We start from the raw sequence: 13,774 nt of genomic DNA, 5'->3' as shown, positions 1-13,774 counted from the left end.
TATTAATTCTTCTTGAAATGTTTGGTAGAATTCCCCTGGGAAGCCATCTGGCCCTGGGCTTTTGTTTGTTGGGGGATTTTTGATGACTGCTTCAATTTCCTTAGTGGTTATAGGTCTGTTCAGGTTTTCTGTTTCTTCTTGGTTCAATTTTGGTAGTTGATACATCTTTAGGAATGCATCCATTTCTTCCAGGTTATCTAATTTGCCAGCATAGAGTTGCTCATAATATGTTTTTATAATTGTTTGTATTTCTTTGGTGTTGGTTGTGATCTCTCCTCTTTCATTCATGCTTTTGTTGATTTGGGTCATTTCTCTTTTCTTTTTGATAGTCTGGCCAGGGGTTTATCAATCTTGTTAATTCTTTCAAAGAATCAGCTCCTAGTTTCGTTGATCTGTTCTACTGTTCTTTTGGGTTCTATTTCATTGATTTCTGCTCTGACCTTTATTTCTCTTCTCCTTCTGGGTTTAGGCTTTATTTGCTATTTTTTCTCCAGCTCTTTTAGGTGTAGGGTTAGGTTGTGTATTTGAGACCTTTCATGTTTCTTGAGAAAGGCTTGTATTGCTATATACTTTCCTCTTAGGACTGCCTTTGCTGTATCCCAAAGATTTTGAACAGTTCTGTTTTCATTTTCATTGGTTTCCATGAATTTTTTAAATTCTTCTTTAATTTCCTGGTTGACCCATTCATTTTGTAGGATGCTCTTTAACTTCCATGTATTTGAGTTCTTTCCGACTTTCCTGTTGTGTGTGATTGAATTCTAGTTTCAAAGCACTGTGGTCTGAAAATATGCAGGGAATAATCCCAATCTTTTGGTACTGGTTGAGACCTGATTTGTGACCTAGGATGTGATCTATTCTGGAGAATGTTCCTAGGCACTAAAGAAGAATGTGTACTCCGTTGCTTTGGGATGGAATGTTCTGAATATGTCTGTGAAGTCCATTTGGTCCAGTGTGTCATTTAAAGTCCTTATTTCCCTGTTGATCTTTTGCTTAGATGATCTGTCCATTTCTGTCAGGGGGGTGTTAAAGTCCCCCACTATTATTGTATTGTTGTCAAGGTGTTTCTTTGCTTTTGTTATTAATTGCCTTATATAATTGTCTGCTCCCCTGTTAGGGGCATAGATATTTACAATTGTTAGATCTTCTTGTTGGATAGACACGTTAAGTAGGATATAGTGTCCTTCCTCACCTCTTATTACAGTCTTTGGCTTAAAATCTAATTTGTCTAATATAAGGATTGCCACCCCAGCTTTCTTTTGCTGTCCGTAAGCATGGTAAATGGTTTTCCACCCCTCACTTTCAATGTGAGGGTGTCTTTGGGTCTAAAATGAGTCTCTTGCAGACAGCATATCGAGGGGTCTTGTTTTTTAATCCAATCTGATAGCCTGTGTCTTTTGAATGGGGCATTTAGCCCATTTACATTCAAGGTAACTATTGAAAGATATGAATTTAGTGCCATTGTATTGCCTGTAAGGTGACTGTTACTGTATATTGTCTGTGTTCCTTTCTGTTCTATGCTGCTTTTAGGCTCTCTCTTTGCTTAGAGGACCCCTTTCAATATTTCTTGGAAGGCTGGTTTTGTGTTTGTAAAATCCTTTAGTTTTTATTTGTCCTGGAAGCTTTTTATCTCTCCTTCTATTTACAATGACAGCCTAGCTGGATATAGTATTCCTGGCTGCATATTTTTCTCGTTTAGTGCTCTGAAGATATCATGCCAGTCCTTTCTGGCCTGCCAGGTCTCTGTGGATAGGTCTGTTGACAATCTAATGTTTCTACCATTATAGGTTACATATCTCTTCTCCCGAGCTGCTTTCACGATTTTCTCTTTGTCTCTGAGACTCGTAAATTTTACTATTAGATGTCGGGGTGTTGACCTATTTTTATTGATTTTGAGAGGGGTTCTCTGTGGCTCCTGGATTTTGATGCCTGTTTCCTTCCCCACATTAGGGAACTTCTCTGCTATTATTTGCTCCAATTTACCTTCTGCCCCTCTCTCTCTTTCTTCTTCTTCTGGGATCCCAATTATTCTAATGTTGTTTCATCTTATCATATCACTTATCTCTCAAATTCTGCCCTCATGATCCAGTAGTTGTTTATCTCTCTTTTTCTCAGCTTCTTTATTTTCCATCATTTGGTCTTCTATATCACTGATTCTCTCTTCTGACTCATTTATCCTAGCAATTAGTGCCCCCATTTTTGATTGCACCTCATTAATAGCCTTTTTGATTTCAACTTGGTTAGATTTTAGTTCTTTTATTTTTCCAGAAATGGTTTCTCTAATAACTTCCATGCTTTTTTCAAGCCCAGCTAGTATCTTTAAAATCATGATTCTGAACTCTTGGTCTGACATCGTAGTAATGTCCGTATTGAGTAGGTCCCTGGCAGACAGTACTACCTCTTGTTCTTTTTGCTGAGGTGATTTTTTCATCTTGTCATGTTGTCCAGAGGAGAATAGATGAATGAGAGAACAAAATGCTAACAGGTTAAAAACGTCCCCAGAAAATATACTCTAAACAAATCAGAAAAGACCTGAAACCAGGGGAAAAGAAAAGGAAAGAAAGAAAAAAGAAAGAGAAAAAAAAAAGAAAAAGAAAAAGATAAACACAAACAAAAACAGAACAAAACAAAACAAAAAAACAGAATATGATCAAATATGATCAGCCTAGTGCATAGATCAGTGCCGCACACTAGAATTTGGGTGTATTTTGGTCTGTTACAAGAAAGTGCCTCCTAAAATTTTAAAGAAAGACTTATATATGTACAAAATAAGGGTTGATACAATGAAGGGATGGAATATGACTGTAAAGATGAAAATTATAAAAGATTTTATGAAAGGAATTGATAAGATAAGAAGTTGTTTGAAAAAAGAAAGAAGATTTAAAAAAAAGAAAAAAGGGAGAGAATGTGATCAGGCAGGAGACTAGAACAAAGCCGTACACTAGTGATTTAGGGTATATTTTGATCTGTTAGAAGAAACTGTATCTCAAAATTTTAAAGAGAGAACAACTTATATATATATATGCCAAAAATAAGGGTAACTACTATGAAGGGATAGAGTATGACTCTAAAAATGAAAAATAAAAAAAATTTTTTTTAAAAAAGGGATTGATAAGATGTTGGTTGAAGAAGGAAAAAAGAAAAATTCAAAAAAAAAGAACAGTTAAAAAAAATTAACTTTGAAAGAGTAATGAATCATGGTAAACAGCCATGAATTCTATGTGCAGTATTCCCCTAGCGCTGGAGTTTTTCCGTTCTCATTGATCGGTAAACTTGGTCTCGGCTGGCTGTTCGTGCTGATCTTCTGGGGGAGGGGGCCTGTTGCCATGGTTCCCAAATGTCTTTTCAGGAGGCAGAATTGCCCCACCCTTGCCAGTCCAGGCTAAGCAATCTGCTTGGGTTTGCTCTCGGGAGCTTTTGTTCCCTGCAAGCTCTCGTACAGCATTAGAGGACGAGAGTGAAAATGGTTGCCTCCCAATCTCTGCCCAGAGGAGCTGAGAACTCGGGGACCCGCTCCTCAGTGCGCCCCCAGAGAAAAGCAGTCACTCCAGTCTCCCTGGTCTCCGGCTGCACTCCGTGCTCACCCGGCCTGTGACCAAGCGTTTCTATCTCTGGAACCCGACCCCATGTGGAGTCTCCAAACCCAGCAGATCCCTGCGGTGCGCTTCCGCACCGCTCCTCCTGGGAGAGGAAGGGGAGTCTCCCCGGCTCTGCCGCTTGTTGTGTCCCTGCTGGAGGAGCAGTGGCCCGACTGTGCCGCGGATCACGGTTTATGTTAACCCGGAGCTGAGAGCGCACACCTCGGCTCCGTCTCTGCAGCCGCCTTCCCAGCTCCGATACCTGGGAGCTCTGCTGCACTCAGGCACCCCCGGTCTTTCTGTGACCCCTAGGGTCCTGAGACCACACTGTCCCGCGAGGGTTCCACCCCCCACTTAGCCACTGGAGTGACATCCCTCAGCGGAGCCGACTTCTAAAAGTTCCGATTTTGTGCTCCGTGGCTCTATCACTTGCCAGAAGCGGCCGATGGAGGCCCCCTCCCCCGCCGTCTATCCTCCCAAATATCGCCTCGGATTCACTTCTCCGCACATCTTACCTTCCAGAAAGTGGTCGCTTTTCTGTTCAGAGAGTTGTTGCTATTCTTTTCTTCAATCTCCTGTTGAGTTCCTAGGTGTTCAGAATGGTTTGATCCCTATTCAGGTGAATTCCTGAGAGCAGACGAAATCCAGGTCTCCTACTACTCCGCCATCTTGCTCCACCCCCTATTTATAGGTATTTTATGTCAGATTTAGTTTCCTTTGTTTTAGAAAGAAAATCAAAGGGCAACATTATCTTTTGTTTATGTTCGGTATGTATTGCTCTGTTAATGATAAAACTATACAATCAATCAGCAAATATTGTTGTTTAGCTAAAGGTGTTTCAAGAGAGCATTTTGGAGGATTAAAAAATATGTGTGCATTGTGACTGGAGAGTAATGAGAGATTTCTATTTGCTTAATAAAACATTGCAAGCTGAGACTTTCCATTACGTGGGTGGTGGTTTAGGAATCTTTCTTCGGCAGTAGTGCAGGACGAATAGAGGTGGGGAATGATGAGAGGATGTGCTCCTTGATGAAATGTGACTATAGCAATAGTTTTTCCTTTGTAAAATGATAGATCTTTTTGCTATAGTTTGTAATTAATTTTTTAAAAGTCATATTAATGGGGTGCCTGGGTGGCTCAGTCGGTTAAGTATTTGACTCTTGATTTTGGCTCAGGTCATGATCTCAGGGTCATGAAATCGAGCCCCACATTGGGCTCTGCACCCAGCTGGAACTCTGCTTGAAATTCTCTCCCTCTCCCTCTGCCTTTCACTCTCACCCACTCACCCCCTCTCTCTTTCTCAAAATAAATAAATCCTTAAAAAGAAGTCATGTTAGTGTTTAATAAGATATTTATTTATTGGAAAAAGATGACATATCAACAGTTGTGACACAAATGATGACATATGTTCATAGAGATAATTCATATAAAGACTTTCTCAGAATGTTGATGGACTACCTAAAAAAAGACTACCATTGGCAAGCCCAACTCTAGACAAAAGTTTTAAGTGGATAAAGAGCAGCCCCAAGAAATCTTAATTCTTTCTTTGGTACTTCATTCTATCTTGTAGTGCCAGATCCTCCTTGATGCCACATAAGTAGCCATTTCTGCACTCTTCCTAGGCACTGCTCCAAATTTACAATGTTCTCTTGATCTTGTGATGAGAGCCAAGTAAAATTAGTTTTAGCTAAGGTATTAATTGTTGATGAATCTGAGTGCCTTGCCAGCCAACTCTAACAATAAATGAGGGCTCTGGTTTCCTTAACCATCTCCATTGCTGTAAGAAAACAACTACTTGGGGACTGTAGTGGTTTGAGTACCTCTCCAAAATTCATATCTATCAGGAATCTCAGACTGGGACCTTATTTGGAACTAGGGTATATATTTGTTTGCGAGGGTTGCCATAACAAAATTCCACAGCCTGGTGGCTTAAACAACAGAAATACATTTCCTCACAAGTCTCCAAGAGCAAGATCAAGGTGTCAGCAGGTTTGGTTCCTCCTGAAGCCTTTCTCCTTGGGTTGTAGACAGCCAACTTCTTGCTTTGTCCTCACATGACCTTTTTTTCTGTGTGTGCATATCACTGATGTATCTTGTGTGTGTCCAAATTTCCTCTTATAAGGGAAGTTGGGTTGGATGAGGGCCCACCCATATGACCTCATTTAACCTTAATCACTTCTTTAAAGTCTCTGTCTCCAAGCACAGTCACATCCTGAGACACTGGAGGTTAGGGCTTCAACATGAATTTCGGGGGAACAAAATTCAGCTCATCACAGAGCCTTTGCAGATGTAATTAAGGGTTTTGAGATTAAATCATCCTGGGTTAGAGTGGGCCCTAAATCCAATGACTGGTGTCCTTCTGAGAAGACGAGAGAACATACAGAACACAGGGAAGAAGGCGTCTGAGATTGAGGGCAGATTTTGGAGTCATGCTAGGACAGGAGCCCCTAGAGGCTGGAAGAGAAAAGGACAGATTTTTCCCTTGAGCCTTGAGAGGGAGTATGGCCATCCAGGCACCTTGATTTCAGACTTCTAGCCTACAGAACTTTGAGAGAATAAATTTCTGTTGTTTAAAGCCACCTATTTTGTAGTAATTTGTTATGTAGGGACCCTAAAGACACTTCTTTAGCCACTAATTATCACAGTGCTTTCCTGTGGACAGTTATATATAGAGTTCAGCATTAACGCTTGAGGAGAAAGTTTATCTGTAGGTATTTAAAAAGAAAAACAAAAATAAAACCAACTCTGTTTAGCCTCAGATTTCAATTTTCATAATCTACTCAAATATTTTTACATTTAAAGAACAATTTGTTAGATTTGCATATTCTCCTCTAAAATGGAACGCTTTAGGCTTTTTTATAGTTTACTCGTCTTTATAAGTATGAAATACCCATAGATAATTTTTCTCCTCAAATGGCTGAATTTGTACTTTACATTTCAAAGAGAGAGGAGGAGGAGGGAAGGAGGAGAAGGAGAAATAACAAGCGTAAAAAATGGTTTGGAAACATCAATCAAGTCAACGTTTCCAGAATAATTCCTTCTTTTTCAAACTAGTTTTAAAATAGAGTGGCAGTGGCTCAAAATGGCAACTGCCAAAATGTTCCACCTTATTAAATGTAAAAACAACACTATGATAAAACTTTTCTGTGTTTTTAAGACCAGACTTTGAAGTGAACTTTGGGTAATAACTCTTCCTATGAGAACACTTAGTGAAACGGTGCTCTTGCAATTGCTGGATTGGCATTTCCTTATAACATAATTTAAAATGTACATTTATTTTTAATATCTAAGTGCCAGTGTTTGGGAGAATAATTTGTAAAATTGACTGAGTCTATGTAGACATAATCACAAGAGAGGGTTAACCTATTTACTTAATAATCTGCTTACACACTATAAGGAATTCATGATTTGGGGCATAGTCGCTGAATGTGTGAAAAGCTAACCATGTTACACATATAGAAATGAATTCAACTCTCTGCTGTTGGAATTGTGAGAAGGTAGATGCGGAAAAGTAGCGAACCATATAGATCCATTACTTTTGTGAGCAATTAATCTTGTTGACATACTTAATATGAGCTTACATAAAAATGCCTGGAAAGCATGCTGTTGAATCCAGTTGTTCATTAATATCGATCATATACTGTCCCCATTGTGTTAAGAGCTACTTAAAGATTACCTACAGAAGTATTAGAGCATTATTGATTTTAAAACTTCCTGAAGCCTCTTGTATCTTAAAAGTCCACTTATGCTTTTATTGTTAAAAGTGATATGATATTACCAAGTGCTATTGTCTTATCAGATGATTTGAACTTTTAAGAATACTAATCAGAACTGAATCTTGTAATCACCATTCTGTACCTGTTACACAAAAGGAAGCAAACTTTTTAAAGCAGACTTTTAAAGTGGAAAGGAATTAAGATCACCTTTGTATATCTTATTTTTGTTTTTACAAGCTCTAAGTGGTTGAATAATTCTCATTTGTTTTAAAATTTTGCTCTGCTATAAAATTGAAAACAATTTTATAGAAAATTTTATAGCAGAGCAAAATTTTAAAACAAATGAGATATAGAATATATACATATAAATATGTGTGTGTGTATATATATATATATATATTTATTTACATGTTACAGAAAAGATATGAGATGCCCTAAATATACTAAAGTTTTGGCAGTAAAAGTGAAGAATGTAGCCATATTGCAAACATTTGTTAATATGATTTCATTAAGGAAACCTAGAATTAAGTTTCCAGAAACCATCAAACCATTATATAAACTATATAAATATAGTTTATATGTATATATATATATATATATATAGAGAGAGAGAGAGAGAGACTATGAACTCTGAGAAACAAACTGAGGGTTCTAGAGGGGAGGCGGGTGGGGGATGGGTTAGCCTCGTGATGGGTATTAAAGAGGGCATGTATTGCATGGAGCACTGGGTATTATATGCAAACAACGAATCATGGAACACTACATCGAAAACTAATGATGTATGGTGATTAACATAACATAATAAAATAAATGTATATAGTTACAAATATATATAGTTACAAATCTATATATTTGTACAAATATATACAAATATATATATTTATAAATACTGAGCATATTATATTTTCAGTAAAGGATAACCATTAAAATTACTTTTAAAAAGTGAGCTGCATAAACTGGATGACTAAATATTTCCTTGTGTTAGGAGCTTACTCTTCCAGCTGTTGATAATTTTAATTCCCTTGAAAGTATTTATCCAAATTACTAGTAGAGTGCTCAGCACATAATAGTTTCCTAATGAATAATGTTATTTAACCTGAAATTAGAACAACCAAAAAACTCCCAAACTGCTCTATGTTGATCAAGGTCAGGGCCACTGTTTTTCTTACCTTCATAGTACAAGCAACAATATACACTGTAGGTGATGGTTTTTCTTTATCAGTGTGCCAACACCTTAAATGATGCTTATTTTCAGTATCAAAATAGATGAGATTATTGGATGGGGGAAAACACAAAAACAGAAAGGAGTTTCCTGAGATCTCTAATTCTCATATGTTTAGCCCAATTACCACTTGGAGAAAGAAATCTGGAAACTGTTGGTAAATATTTTAATTGTCACTATTTAATATCCAACTACAAAACTTTTTGGCTACCATGTGAGCTGAGAACTGGGGCTACATTTATTTTATTATCTTTGGGTACTAATTTATATATTCTAATTATTTCATCTTGCTAATCCTTTAAGTGAATGTCTTTATTTACACAGGAATTGGTAAATTAGGAGACCAAAACACTGTTGATGAGATTATACAATGTTACATTTTTCTTGATTCCACATTTGCCAAAAATTAAGATACACGTAATTGTTATGCAAAAGTTTACATTCTAATGATCTTTTATTTACTATTGTAATACTTTACAGATATAATATTCTTGAAGCTTAAGCTCTATTAGAGACAAAAAATATTGGAACCCAATTACAAATTTAAGGAACTTGAACTTTGAAAGGTGTAGAAAAGTTACAGAAAGTATCCTAATTAATTACCAAATGAAAAACCAAAGATATTGATACCTTATAAACCTCAGTTTGAATAGGGTTTGGGCAAAAGATGAAATGGTCATCACTCACTTTGCCATACCCTTGTTTATTCAGAATGTATCCAGCACCTGCTATGTGCAGACTGTAACTCCTCCCCACAGAGAATTTATGGTTTATTGGGGAAAAGGGAGATGTAGCCACTCGTTTCAGCACTCTATCATGAGTACTCCAAGAGTATGTACAAGGCATACAATGAGTTTCATAGTATGATTATTAGGAACAAACAAACAAAACCTGTATGTAGGGCACGGTCGCTTTCTTTCTTATCTTCATAGAACAAGCAAGAGTATATACATACAAAATATGTGATTACAAAATAATATTGGGAAGATATTCATGTTTGACAGTTGATTTCAAACATAGCTGAAATGGAGTGCTATTAGTATAGTAGAGCCTATCTTTATCTATATTCATAATATCTAATACACCCTCACCCATTTGCTGAAAACACTCTGAAATATTTCCATTTAGGAATGCTTGGAGTCCTGCATTTATACGAACATGCTTAATGAATTCATGTTGATCCTGTCATCTGTCAAGATTAACATATTAATGTACAGATCTTCAATATGGCAGGGAGTGTGGCTTAATGGAAAGTACAGAGATGTATAGTCAGGTGGAGTCTGTTAAAATCTTGCCTTTTCCAGTTAGGCATGTTACTTAGCCTCTGTGAGTAAGCCTGTTTTCTTGCCTCTAAAAAAAACAAAGATATATTCTTTGAAGAATACTATGTATACTTCATGTTGCTTAGCATTTAAAGCACTCTAGAAAGGTTAAATCCTTGAGCCATTTGCTTTACCTCATTCTCACCCTTTAAATGAAAATCATAGAATTTCTCAGAATAGGAAAAATAACCACAATCATGACCTCTGTTAGCAGGTAATCTTTTTCTGAAACTCAGATGTCAGCTGAGGTCATGATGTTCTTTGGGTTGTAAATAAAATCAGCTCTAGTGCTCTAGCTCGTTTCTTTTGGGAATCCCAGAGGCTGCACCAAGATTGCTGGACAGGCTTCACCTATGCCCTCAGGAAATATATGTCAGTTCTGTCTTCAGATTTCTGAAGAATCCACGGGATTCTTGAATCCCTTGGGCTTCATGTGCTGTAGTGCTTCTTCCTTTCTGCCAGTATGAGCCAGATGAATGGCATAGCCCTTTCCCCTTGACTTCCCCAATCACCACACACAGGTCTGTGTGTCTAGCAGACTTAAGTGTAGGTCTGGATGCTCCAACAGAGACAGTTCACATAGCAGCTGTGCTAACGACTTTTAGATACCATGAATGTACAGAGATGTACATTCTGAATTTTAGATACCATGGTTTCTTGCTAGCTACTTTTCTTCACCTATTACAGCTTCCCAACATATTGCTTGACCCCTTTCTGTCCCTCAAGTCCACTCCCAGCTCTGTTTTTGGGGTCTCCTCTTCTGGGTGTTCTCCATCTGTTCCTAAGTTCTCCTCTTTATTATGAGAGCCACTAGCTCATCCTCAACTTCAAGTCAAGTTCTGCTTTTCCTAAGGTGCTGTGGGCTTGAGTAAATGGAGTCTTCTCTTCCAGGCTCATATTCACCCTTTGTTCTTCAAAGTGACATTAAGAGACCACCTTCCTTGGAATGGTGGCTTTAACTGCTCCTAAGAACTGGCAGAGGTCTTACTGTTTCAGTCTTTTTTGTTGTTGTTGTTTTAAATCCCTCCCTCACGCAGCTTTATAAGAGGAAGAGAGCATAGAAAAGGTTTATTTCCTCTCTGATATAAGTTAAATCACTCTCTTAAGGGGAAGAGAATAGCTTAATCAATTTTGGTTTTAATAACTTTTTTCCTCCTAGATACAAATCCTTAAACCCACCTTTTCTTATATTAGGTTTTTTTGTTTGTTTGTTTTTTGTTTGTTGGTTTTTTAGTTTGAGAAATCACTGAATTCTTATTAGGCTTTGTTTCCTTATCTACAAAATTGAGAGATTGGATTAGGTGATCTCTAAGGCTCCTTATTTGTTTAAAATTGCATAATTCTTAAAAAGAAAAAAATTGCATAATTCTTTCAGTATAATTACTTATATGTATTTTTTTTCTCTAGCAGTTATATAGATGGCTATCAGTTATCAGTTACTAAAAAACCTGTCATGGTTTTTCTTATTTTGAAGTGAACTGATGAATCAGAACTCTGATATCATTTTTATTTCATTCTCCCTTCCCCAACTTTTCAGTCTCTAAAAAATGTAGGTTTTGGAATCATAGACTGTTAATTTGAGACCTAAATGCATCACTCATAGATGTTCATTTGAGAAACATTATCTAAGATTTTTGCCCTTCCTTTTTTTTTTTTAATGTAAAAGCTAATGGTAATGACAATGACCTCATGGAATTGTAAGAAATAAATGAGATTATTTATGTGAAAAGAATTTGTAGATTGTAAGGCACCATCAAATGTGAATTAATTTGGAGGAGGGAGGAATAGAAACTGAGAAAGAAGAGTATAGATAAGTTCTGTGGCATGCTTTGCATCTTTTAGTAATGGAAGAAACGTGACCCAAATTGCCACAAAAGTGATCATTGGTGTTGAACCTTCTTCCTGTCTTAAACATTGATAGTGTACCACCTTTAGGGCAGGTGTTGGTTAGTTTAACTTACATATAGTGCACAGCACAAAACTGCCTACTTAAATCCATGTATTGTTTTTAATTGATATGAAGGTATCTGGAGAATACACAGATACACTAATTTCTTTTCACTGTTTGAAAGTTAAGCCCTATCAACAAGGTCCAGACACTATAGGGTTGCCACATTGTTTTCTATTTCATGCATATTCTTATTAGATTCTACTGCTATTGAATTTCATGCAATTTTAAACTAGAAGAAACTGAGTTTCAAGAACAGTTGTTGGAGAAAGGAATCAAATTTTAAAGTTTTGACTCAATGCAAGACAATGTTGCCCAACCCCTATGTGCTTCCTGTCATTGACACTCTATCGCACTGCTCAAAGTGATGATGGGTCAATTGCCTTTCTCTCCATAAGTCTTTAAATGGCTTTGACCAATACTTGAGGAGCCATTAATCATTGTACTCTTCCAACAGCCTTGCCTGGTGGAGCTCTCACCCAGTTGCTTCAAGTTGTTACTATTCTTGTGCCCAGCCCTATCGCTACCCCCCAACTCTCTGCTAAAACTACTTGCTCCTTTTCTTCTTCCTCCAGGACTCAGGCATTCACCTTTTCATACATAGTGGACAGTTTAATTACTCTTCTTTCTTTTCTAATATGCACATCCTAACTTTCTCTTCAGTGGCTTTTCTTTCACTCATAAAGGTGTTCTAGTCTCTTCAGTTAAACAAAATTTAAAAAGACAAAATTAGAGAATACTATACATTTTTCCTTGGCCTTTCTTCATCTTCCAGGGAGAACGTTTTCTTCCTTCAGCTTCTCTCTTCCCTTCTTCACGTTGTCCAGTCTGGATTCTGCCCTGAGTCAATTAGCATCCTCCAAAGAAGCCAACAGTAAGCCAACTATGAGACTGTAAGAATTAGAGATGTAAAAGATTTACTGGGGAGGGGGGGAATGGAAGCAAGAGTAGGTAGGATGAGCCTTCAGACTGTGACATAAACCTGTCACCTCCAAAAAGAGAAAAGGAAGGAAGGAAGATGGTATAGAGAGAGCCTTGCACTGCCATGCCATTTGAGAAAAATCTCAGCCATACCAAAGGGGCACCCCAGAGTAAAGAACGTGCACTAGAGGAGTCCTGAGTTAGGCAGGACTGTCCCAGTTCTGTACCCTCATAGTGCTAACAGCTGGTTTTCTCCAAGGGAGATCAGACACCACACTTCTACTGGCTTTCACAGGTACTTCACTCTGGTGAAGTTACTTTCTCAAAGCTTAAAAATGACTATGAGCCTGGGGTGCCAGGATGGCTCAGTTGGTTAAGCTGCTGACTCTTAATTATAGCTCAGGTCATGATCTCAGGGTCCTGGAATCAAGCCCTTTGTCAGGCTCTGCCCTTAGCAGGGAGTCAGCTTGAGATTCTCTCTCCCTTTCCCTTTGCCCCTGTTTTTCCCCATATTTGTAACTTGATGAGCTACTTCTTATAGATGGGCAAAAATTGTGGTTCACAGAAGTATGCCCCACTACAAATCCATAAATAGTCAATAAAAGTATTGCAACCAAATATCCACTTCCCTTGGACTATGTGGTTACAGTCATTTGCAAGTTTATGCTATTTTTACCAGCAAGTTTATAAAAGCTCTTCAGTGTTCATAACTCCAGAAATTGCCATTCAGTATTACTTTTGAAACATGCAGAAGATATTTCACAATTTGGAGAACTTAATACCAATATTTTACTCAGTGCTAATATTTCTTTTTGACTTCTTAATATGTGTCAGACACTGTTCGGGTGTTTTAAATATACAAGTTCTTTTCATCTGTATCATCACCCTCTGAGATAGATTCTTTTAATACTGACATTTAACCAAAGTGCGATTGAGGCACAGAGAGGTGAAATAAATCTTCCAAGACCACATGGCTAGAAAGTCAGGAAGCCAGGCTTCAATACCGGGCTGTTAGTCTCAGAGCCCCACACAACTACTCCATTTCCTATACCACTAATATCCAGGACACT

General features: G+C 37.6%; 1 protein-coding gene across 2 annotated transcripts in view; it reads left to right on the top strand.

Moving 5' to 3' along the window:
• EDIL3 (EGF like repeats and discoidin domains 3) overlaps nucleotides 1-13,774 on the top strand; it is a 415,865-nt gene that overhangs the window by 182,991 nt on the left and 219,100 nt on the right. The gene's annotated exons all lie outside the window — the stretch shown is intronic.

This window comes from Zalophus californianus, chromosome 5 (assembly GCF_009762305.2).
Source record: "Zalophus californianus isolate mZalCal1 chromosome 5, mZalCal1.pri.v2, whole genome shotgun sequence".
NCBI lineage: Eukaryota > Metazoa > Chordata > Mammalia > Carnivora > Otariidae > Zalophus > Zalophus californianus.
Note: the sequence above shows the minus strand (reverse complement) of the source record. Positions and strands in the feature narration are given on the sequence as shown.